This window comes from Ixodes scapularis, unplaced genomic scaffold (genome assembly GCF_016920785.2).
Source record: "Ixodes scapularis isolate PalLabHiFi unplaced genomic scaffold, ASM1692078v2 PGA_scaffold2__306_contigs__length_199485367, whole genome shotgun sequence".
NCBI lineage: Eukaryota > Metazoa > Arthropoda > Arachnida > Ixodida > Ixodidae > Ixodes > Ixodes scapularis.
The window spans coordinates 197,939,112-197,949,033 of record NW_024609857.1 but is presented as its reverse complement, the minus strand read 5'-3'; the positions used below and the strand labels follow the sequence as shown (position 1 = coordinate 197,949,033).

General features: G+C 42.8%; 1 pseudogene; it reads left to right on the top strand.

The window, feature by feature from the left end:
- The first annotated feature begins 5,750 nt into the window (after positions 1–5,750).
- On the top strand, positions 5,751–6,405 carry LOC115320283 (annotated as a pseudogene).
- The last annotated feature ends 3,517 nt before the right edge of the window (positions 6,406–9,922 follow it).

The following is a 9,922-nucleotide window of genomic DNA, read 5'->3' as shown; positions in this document are numbered from 1 at the left end:
AGAAAACAGGATGCGTAAGTTTTCCTTTAGAAAAAGCTCAAGTGAAGCGTAAATATCCTTCTCACGTGTGCACTTTGTTGCCTGTCACTTTTTCACACCAGGCTTGCATATCACGGTACAGCCATTGTAACGTGCATACTGTTCTCTAGCATGCAGAGTATGTTTCTAATTACTCACATTTTCTAGCCGGGGGCGAGCGCGAGGAAACAGGAAGAGCGTGCCGCACCAGGCTGGGGTCGCGCAGGAACGATGGAGCCGTTCTGGCTGGTCTGGCTCATGGCGACTCCTGGAGCGTTCCGCCAGCGAGGTTCAGATCAGGACCGGCGGAAACGACGAGCCCTGGCCACACCGACCTAGGCCATGACGATCCCGGAGTGGTTCCGCAGCGAGACTCGGGCTGTGATAGCCCGGAACAGCTTGCCTACGCAGCGCTGGCGTGGGGAGGACGATCCGCAGGCCTGGACACGGACAGCGACTGCGAGCTCTGAATGACGGGCGAAAACCCGGCTCGGCGGGCCGCAGTGCCGGCTCTCGAAGACGGACAACTGGGAAGTATAGTAAACCGATTCGCAATCTTCTCGTTGTATTGTGTCACTCCCTGGGAGACGAGCGAAGCACATGCCGATCGCGCGGCGATTATTACAGAGAGACCCCACAAGTGGTGAAGACAACTCAAACTGGTGTCCAAATGACAACTCTAGAATATGCTTGCCGGCTAGCAATGCTGGGTAACAAAGACTTTCGAACTGATAGCCGCCCGGAAATTTTTCTTCTGTAAAGCTATACATTCAGGCTCGAATCGTCCACTGAAAATAAAGCTACAAGTGTCTCAGCAGACCTAATAATGCGAAATCCCCACATGGTAATGCAGCAAGCACAAAAAGAAACAAAGAAATATCCTTAATCCTTACCTTTTCTCCCACGACCGTTTTTTCCTTCGCGCTCAGCAGGAGCAGCTCGCTGGCGGGGCAAATTGCCCAGTGTGCACAGACGCCGCCGACGATTCCTAGCACTTCTAGCAACACTAAAGTTTTCCTTTCGTTTTTATTTTTATTAACCCTTTTAGGTACTTTAAAAAATGTTTGTGTATTTTTAGGACACATTCCATATAAAAATATTGTTTTTTGGACCCAAAGCAATACTCATGCAAAATGTTTAACGTATCTTAGGAAATACATTTTCTGGTTTCGGTTTCGCGGTCTCGACTTTTCGCCGCGAGGGGTTTCCAGGTACTCCGTCGCTCCGTCGGCTGCGATGTGCATGGCTAGCATGGCGGCCAAGGTGCGTATCGTTAGGTATCGTACACGCCGTGCTACGCACTTCGACCTGTTATTTCAAAGGTAAGCAGTACTTTGCTCTGAAATATGTTAATTTTAAATTTTTACAAGTTCTGGATTCCATAGCGCTGACGTATTTTACCCTGAAACGTATGAAGGTCGGGGAAAAAAAAAAGTACATAGTAGATATGCGAAGGCTCTTTCACATTCTCGCCCGAAATCGGCGCGATTTCTAGTATATGTGCGATTAAAATCGCAGTCGCACTGTCGCAGCGGCTCTGCAACTGGTTTCCACCAAGTTGGTATTTTGCCGCAGAGCCGGTGCAATCGCTTTCTCGTCAATCAGCCGTTCATTAGCCAGCTTACATCCGCGAAAATAAATGTAGGCACATAAAAGCTTCTGATTTAATGCTTCGTTATTATAAATTTCTGGTTACATATTGCATTCCTAAAACATGTATGCTTATTAAGACGTTTTTGTTGTATTCTAGACAACGTGAAACGCGTCGCGTCCGTGTCCGAAGCGCCAGCCGCTCCGACAGAAATCGCGCGGTTGTTGGAGCATGTGAAACCAAACATTGCGATCGCACTCGCTGCGTCGGCTGTCGCACCGATTTTTTTTTTTTTTTTTTTTTTTGCACAGTCGCTGCATGTGAAACTGTCTTAAGAGAGGAGTCGCATAGTAGCTCTGTGATTTCTGTGGTGTTCCGTTCCGTGCTTAGATTTGGCAGTGTTTCAGTAGTTTACTTTAGGGGCGGGCGTTCACTCTGAATTTTACATACCTGTGCACGAGGAATCTGCTGTAATTGTCGGGAGAAAGCTTCCTGTTTGGCGTGGTTTAGTACATCCCTGTTTTCTGGTAGAATTTGACGTGGTGCTCTTCTCTTTTAGGCTTCGTATTCTACTGCTGCCCAAAGGAAATTCCATCGGGATCTTTCTACCAGACACGGTGTCGCGATCGTCCCTGTGTGGTTTTAATTCCAGAAAGTGAAACAGTGTCTGATGCGGGACCTAGTGATAGTGAAGTTAGTGACAGTGACGAGGAGAAGTTGCCAACGAAGGGCCTAACAACAGAATTTCCAAGCGATAATGAAACTGGAGGCAGAACGCCCGCCTGTCCACTTCTGTCAACGTCAAGAAAGAAGCAAAAGTCACCGCCGCAAGTTTTTGACTGGGGAAAAGAAGACCGATGTTTTCTGGAGCCTGCGGAACCCATGTTTATGGCCTCTGATGATGTCAAATGCCGACTGAAATATTTTCAAGTTTTCATTGATGACAAGCTGCTGACGATTGTTGACGAGACAAACCTGTATTCTTTCCATCAGGCTATTGCATATAGGTAAACGTTTGTTACACTGTGCCAACATGCTTACGCAAAGTACATATTATTTGAAGTGAATTGTTGCATTGCCCCTTCAATTAAGCACCTTATAAAATCAAATGTGGTGTTTTAGCTCTGTACATCTTATTTAATTTTACAAGAAAACATGTTTTCATTCAACACCACACATATATCCGTAATATGTGCTCACCAGAGGCACCCTGGTGTGCATGTCAGGCCAGTTTAGTGTGCCTTGGTGTGAACATTAGACCAGTCTGGTGTGGCGTAGTGTGCACATCAAGCCATTCTGGTGTGCTGTGTTGTGCACATCAGACCAGCCTGGTGTGTTTTGATGTGCACATCAGACCACACTAGGATGATGTGATGGGCACACCAAACCAGCCTAACGTGTTCTGGTGGGGACAACAGAACACATTAGGCTGGTCTGATGTGCGCAACAGAACACACCAGGCCGGTCTGATGTTTACGTCAGAAAACACTAGGACACACCAAACCGGTCTGGTGGATTTTTCAATAGGGAGAAATAGATGCTAATAGCCAACAATAGCCAATAAAAGCCATTCCAGTTAGTAAACATGAAACCTGCTTATAAATATCAACACTAGTCACTACTAGCCATTTGTAGCAATTTTAAGCCAATCTAAATGCTTATAGCCAGTAATAGCCACTTGTAGCCAGTTTCATCCAAAAAGAGTGAAATAGCACATAATTGTCAATTACACTCACTAATAGATATTGCAAGCCATTTGAGGCGAATCTGGCCAGAAATATATCCTAATAGCCAACAATAGCCACTGAAAGCCATTTCAGTTAGTAAACATAAAAACTGCTTATAAATATCAACGCTAGTCACTACCAGACTTTTGTAGCAAATTTAAGCCATTCTAAATGCTTATTGCCAGTAATAGCCACTTGTAGCCAGTTCCATCCAAAAACACTGAAATAGCACATAATTGTCAATTATACTCACTAATAGCCATTGCTAGCCATTTGAAGCCAGTTTGGTCAGAAATAGATGATAAAAGCCAACAATAAAAATAAAAGCCACTTAAAGCAATTCCAGTTGGTAAAGACAAAAATCGCTCATAACTATCAACAGTAGTCACTAATAGCCATTTGCAGCGAAATCTTGTCATTGCAATACAAGTAAATGCTTATAGCCAGTTATAGCCACTTGTGGCCATTCTCATTCACAAACACTGAAATAGCCCATAATTTGCAATTATACTAACTAATAGCCATTGCTAGGCGTTTGAAGCCAATTTGGTCAGAAATTGATGCTAATAGCCAACAATAGCCACTTGAAGTCATTCCAGTTAGTAAACACTAAAACACCCATAAATATCAACACTAGTAACTATAGCCATTTGTCGCCATTTCAATCAAATTTATCTAAAATTTGGTGCATAAGCCAACAATAGCCGCTAGAAGCCATACACATTTTTAGGTACCGAAATAGCACATAATTGTTTGATCATCTCATCAATATCCATCAGCAGCCATTTCAATTCAATCTGGTCAAACATAAATACAAATAGCCAAGATTATCCACTTGACGCCATTCCATTTCATAAATATAAAAATAGCTTAAGCAGTAGTTATCTACTAATAGCGGTTTGTAGCCATTTGCAGCCAATCTATTCCAAAATAGGTGCTTATAGCCAATATTAGCCACTTGAAGCCATTCTCATTCATAAACACTCAGACAGCAGATAATTGCTAGTAGAGCCACTAAATGAGCTGCGCTTATTTAGTGGCACTAATTGCTAGTATAATGACTAACAGCCATTAGTAGCCATTCAGCCAATCTGGTCAGAAATGTATTCTAATCGCCAACAACAGCCACCTGAAGTCATTCCAGTTTATAAACAGAAATAGCTCAGTTTTCATTACTCATTAATATTTGTAGCCATATCTATCAAATATATATAAAAGTGGAGGCTGATAGCCAATAATAGCCAGTTGAAACCATGTGCATTCACCAACGCCGAAAGAAAAGAAATAATGGTAAATTATCTCATCAATAGCCATTGGCAGCCATTTAAGGTCGATCTGGTCAAAGAAGATGCTAATAGCCAACAAAAGCTACATGAAGCCGTTCATAAGAGTAAGCAAACAAGAAAATCACATAATTATCAATAATAATCACTTCTAGTCACTTGGAGTCATTTCAAGTCGATCTCATAAAAAATTGATGCCTATTGTCAATTATGGTCACTTGGAGCCAAGCATAATAAATGTTTCGGTAGGAATAAAACAAATAAATCAACAAGCTCAGAAAAGGTTAATAATAGTCATTTAGATTGTACAAAATCGCTCTACAAATCCTGACTGGTCTATACAACACACTGCATTTTGACATCAAAATACCAAGAAATCCAATATCACGAGCTTATGCTCCCTATGCTCCGTCAAAAAATGGGAATATTTCATAGACTATCAATTTCTCTAGTGAGTCAGACCCACTTGATTCATTTCCGGGGAAAGTGGCGAGTTGTCCACTCCACACTGCCAGGATCGCTTTCGACTTTCGTCTCCACCACCCACTGGCTATACTCTCCCAATATACGGCCTTGCGGGACTCGATTTACTTGCGCCTTCTCTTGGCAAGTGTGCGATATCGCTGAAGAACAATTGAATCTGCCGATCAAAATAAAATAGCGCAAAGTTCCCTGGAATTATTGAGATAATTGTGATTCGTAACTCCCGCTGCTGCCCAGGTGTGACAATGAGTCCCAATGGTCAGTGTAAAAGTCGTGAAAAGCAATTCATATCCAACGCGAAATTTGTGTGCAGCAAATGTGCTGGTATCTTCCACACGGGAAAATGAAGAAAAGCACAAACTTCCATCAAAAACTGAACACATGGCAAAAAAAAAAAAGAAAAAAAAACGGACAAAGCAACAAGTTTCAAATGAGACTTGTTGTTCTTTCGTCCGTTTTTTTTTTATTTTGCCGTGTCTCCGGTTTACGACGGGAAGATGTTCTGGAATTTCTGACAAAGCAATCAAAACTAAGGACGAAGCGCACAGTTTAGCTTGGCGCCGCCCAGCTTGTCGTCATTTGAAGCCTTATGCACCAGCTCGGAATCCTACACCGAGTGACGATTTGGAAAGGCAGGATGTGCGACAAATGCTGAAGGCGATCAATGAGAAGCTTAACCAGCTCTTACCGCTCAGAGAAATAGTTGAGGGCATTGAAGATTCAATGCAATTCTGCGGCGAGCAATAAAACAAACTGTGAGAACGAACAGTGCAAAAGGAAAAGGACATCAAAGATCTCAAACGCAGAACGGAAAAACTTGAGGCGCAGGACGTTAAAGTTAATCAATTGCAATGCGTAATTGATAACGTTGAATGGCGAAGCCGGCGCCTTAATCTTGAGTTCCATTTAATACAGGTAACTGAAAAGGAAAATTTGCTAAACAGACTAAATGTACTTGCCACGTAGCTCGAACTGCAGCTTTTTGATATCGGCGTGGTGTCCATTCACCGTCTGCCACAGGAAAGATAAAACACCGAGCGTAATCTGCCGCTTTGCAAGACAGGCTGATAGAGATAGACGGTGGGAAAGCAGAAAGAAGTGACGTGATTTTAATAACACCCTGTTTGTACTTGAAAACTTGACAAGACGATCCCGTTCTCAGCTTTTCCAAGCGAAAGCCTGGGCCAAAAGAAACAGTTACAAATACGGGTGACACATCGATGGCCGAGTTCTTGTACGCAAATCTGACGGAAACCGCGCGGTGGTAATCACTAGTATTGCCGACCTAGATAAGCTTCGATAAGAAATGACAAACGACTATCTGTGGCAAGTACAGCCAGCGAATCATATATAGTTCCGAATTATTTTGAAAGGCGTCTAGAAAAACCGTTCTTGCTGTCGTTTAAATGTTTTCACTTGAATATACGCTCAGTTAAAAGCTTTCAGCCTTTCCACTCGTGAAGAAGGAAAACCAGCGAAGCTGTACTGGGGTGGAAATTAGGTATTTATAAATGTAAGCATTAAGGTGTGATTGGGTAATTGGTTATGTGACAACCGTATTGGTGTCCCCGGTTGTCTTTGTTATACCATGTCAACCGCCGAAGGCTCATGAACGGAAGTCGAGGCGCCACTAGTCGTTTTTCCACCTCGTTCAACCTCCGTAGGTGCTCCGGTACGGGTGGATACTTGTAGCCGTTCATGGTCACGAACCGAGGCACCACGCCTTTGAGCAGGGAATCTCGGCACGTTCTGCACGCCGGATCTTTGTAGACGTCCGCCGATTTGATACACTGCCGCAACGCACACGCGCCCGTTTCCCGATTCTTGTCGTCCGACACGCCGTCGATCGTGGATAAGTCTTGGGCGAACCAGAGTCGACCGCACACGGCGCACGTCACGCCAAACGGGTTCTCCACGAACTCCCTCCGGATCCTCGCCGTCGCACCCGGGAACTGTTCAGCCGGCGTGGAGTGCTGTCGTCGCCGGGCCTCGCGCTTGCGCTTAGCCACCGTAGCCCGCCGGCGCCGTTTACATCGCTGGTTCTGTTCTCGGCGGCGGCTTTCCAGGCAAGCGATGTGCTCTTCTTTCGCTAGGAAATCTGAAGCGATGGTCGCAGTGGAAGTCGAGGCGACAGCGGCTCCACGTCGGTTGCGGACCCATTCGCGCTAGTGCGTACGTCGCCGCTCTTTCCGCACTCAGTCTTCTTTCCCCGAAAGGGCACGCGCACGGTCCATCCTGAGTGTAAACCGAAACGTATAAGAGCGTAGAAAACAGCGCGCAAAACAGACGAGGGCGAGGAAACACACGTGACGAGCGCTGTGCTCGTTACGTGTGTTTCTTCTGCATCCTCATTTGTTTTGCACGCTGTTTCCTACGATGAATTCCCACCAACTCGCCCAACTATCTATTCTTCTATGATAGCTGGAAAGGTTGCCGCCATCTACGAGTGACGGCGGCAGCCAGACTGGTTGTGTGCTTGCGCCGTCGCTTATAGATGGCGGTAGCTGTCCAGAGGTTTGCGGAGGTTTCTGTCGGCAAGGATTTTGGTACCGGACACGATCTTAGGGAACCTGGTTCTTAACAGCTCCGCTGTAAAAATAAAGAATCCGATCTCTGTTTTTTGTCTTATCATTTTCGGCTACTATTTGTTGCAATATTGATAACCGAGACATGATCTACTGATGAAACAAATGTATTTCGTCTCCCATCGTATAATACCATCGTATAATAGCATCGCCCTCTTAGCCGCGGCGGTGGAGTATGCATTTTAGTGAAAAAATATTATAACTGTGAAATATCGTCACACTTTACTGCAAGTACGAGTGATTGAGAACTTCTGTTTATTAAAATACAAAACACGGTAATTGCGGTTTGCTAGCGCCTTCCCAGTGGTATCGTAACTACATGCTTGGATTACTTAGAAGCAATTTTTGATTTTATCACAAAAAATCGTTTCAACTTCATCTGCAGCGGGGACATTACCATTAATATGATAAAAAGTGATTCAACGAGGTCTAAACGAGACATTTTATTCATGTTGCATGATTAGTGGAATTTTTTTATGGTACCCACCAGAGTGACTGCCAATGTCCCAATGATCTGTTTTAACAAATATAAGCTCGGACCAAATAAAAGCGGGTGTTTGCCTGTGACCTAAATGACCATCTACCAATATTCATGTAATACGAAGGGGCACGTAAAAAATAAAATATTGCAGCCTGTACGCCCAATACAGAAAATAACAGAAACATACCTGACCATCTTTTGTGATAAAATTGCACAAACAATTTGTGAAATTGTACTTAACACTAATGACGCAAATGATGCCTGTGGTGTATTTTTCAGAATTTTAAAACCGCTACATGTAGCAAGTTTTTCTTTTGTACCTATTAGAAAAAGCAGAAAAAATCGTAAGCCATGGGTTAACTCCGAGTTTCTCGCTGTATAGATAAAAAAAAAATTAAAATCCGTCTTAAAGCATAATGTCTACTCCGACAAAGTCAACAAGGTAATCACAAATAATGGTGAATTATTTGGCAATGAACTTGCAGATGATTTTAACAAATATTTCGTAAATATTGTGAATAAAACCACAACGAGCAGTAGCCTTGTGAACATTCCGTCCAACCGAAATTCTGTTTTTTTTTCTTAACCCTGTAATTGAACAAGAAGTTATTATTACGATTACAAATTTTAGCAGCAGTATGGCTAAAGACGCTGATGGATTTCAGATAAAACCAATTCAGCACGCTGCCATCCCTCTTGCACCTTACATAACGCATATATTTAACTTTTACCTTAGTCAGGCTGTTTTCCCTCAAAGAATGCAGGTTGCCCATGTAAATGTGTTGTGTAGGAAGGTGATAAAATGACATGGGAAACTAGCGTCCCGTGTCAATACTTCCATTATTTTCAAAAGAAATGGAAAGAATTATTGTAAACCGATTTAAGGACTATGAGGAGAAACATACCCTCCTAAATGAATCCCAATTTGGTTTCCGTAGAGAACTATAGGTACACTGTTCGCATTACTCTCACAGGAAAAAACTAATCTTGACTGCACTTGAGGAAGGAAAATTCGTTCTTGCATGGTATCTTTGTCGATTTAACTATAAAGCATTTGATTATGTAATTCATACACTGCTTGTTCAAAAACTTGAACGTTATGGTTTCCGTGGGAAGGCTGCATCCTTAGTAATTCCTAATCTACATCATCGTATGCAAACAGTTCGTAGAGACGATCATTTCTCCCATCCACTTCGAGTTTCTTGCGGCGTACCACAGGGGAGTATTGTGGATCCCTTTCTTTTCAATATGTATATAAATGACATCGTCTCTTTTGGATCAGATGTTAATAGGATTATTCACGCCGACGATAGCAGCATATTTATAACCGGAAAGCTATCTAATTTTATAGTCGATAAAGAAAATTTAACGTTACAAAAACTGGACGAATGGTCATGTCAAATTAGCTTGAAAATAAATATAAACAAAACAAAGGCAGTCTTCTATCGGCGCAAAAATAAAAATGCGTTAAATCAGCCAATAGTGCTAAATTCGACACACATTGCATTTGCAACTAGTAGTTTTAAGGTGCGGCTAGTTTTTCAAGAAACTTTGTTGTGAGATGCATATATTGATTCCGGTAAGCTGTTCTAAATAGTCAGGCTTACATTTCGTAATTGAGATATACTGCCACGAAATATTATGATTTTAAGTTGTAACAGTTGGTTTTCATCTGGGCTTAACTACTGTCATTTAGTCTGGGTATCCACAACTCAAGAAAATCTACGTAAAATACGTGTCTTACAAAAATGGTT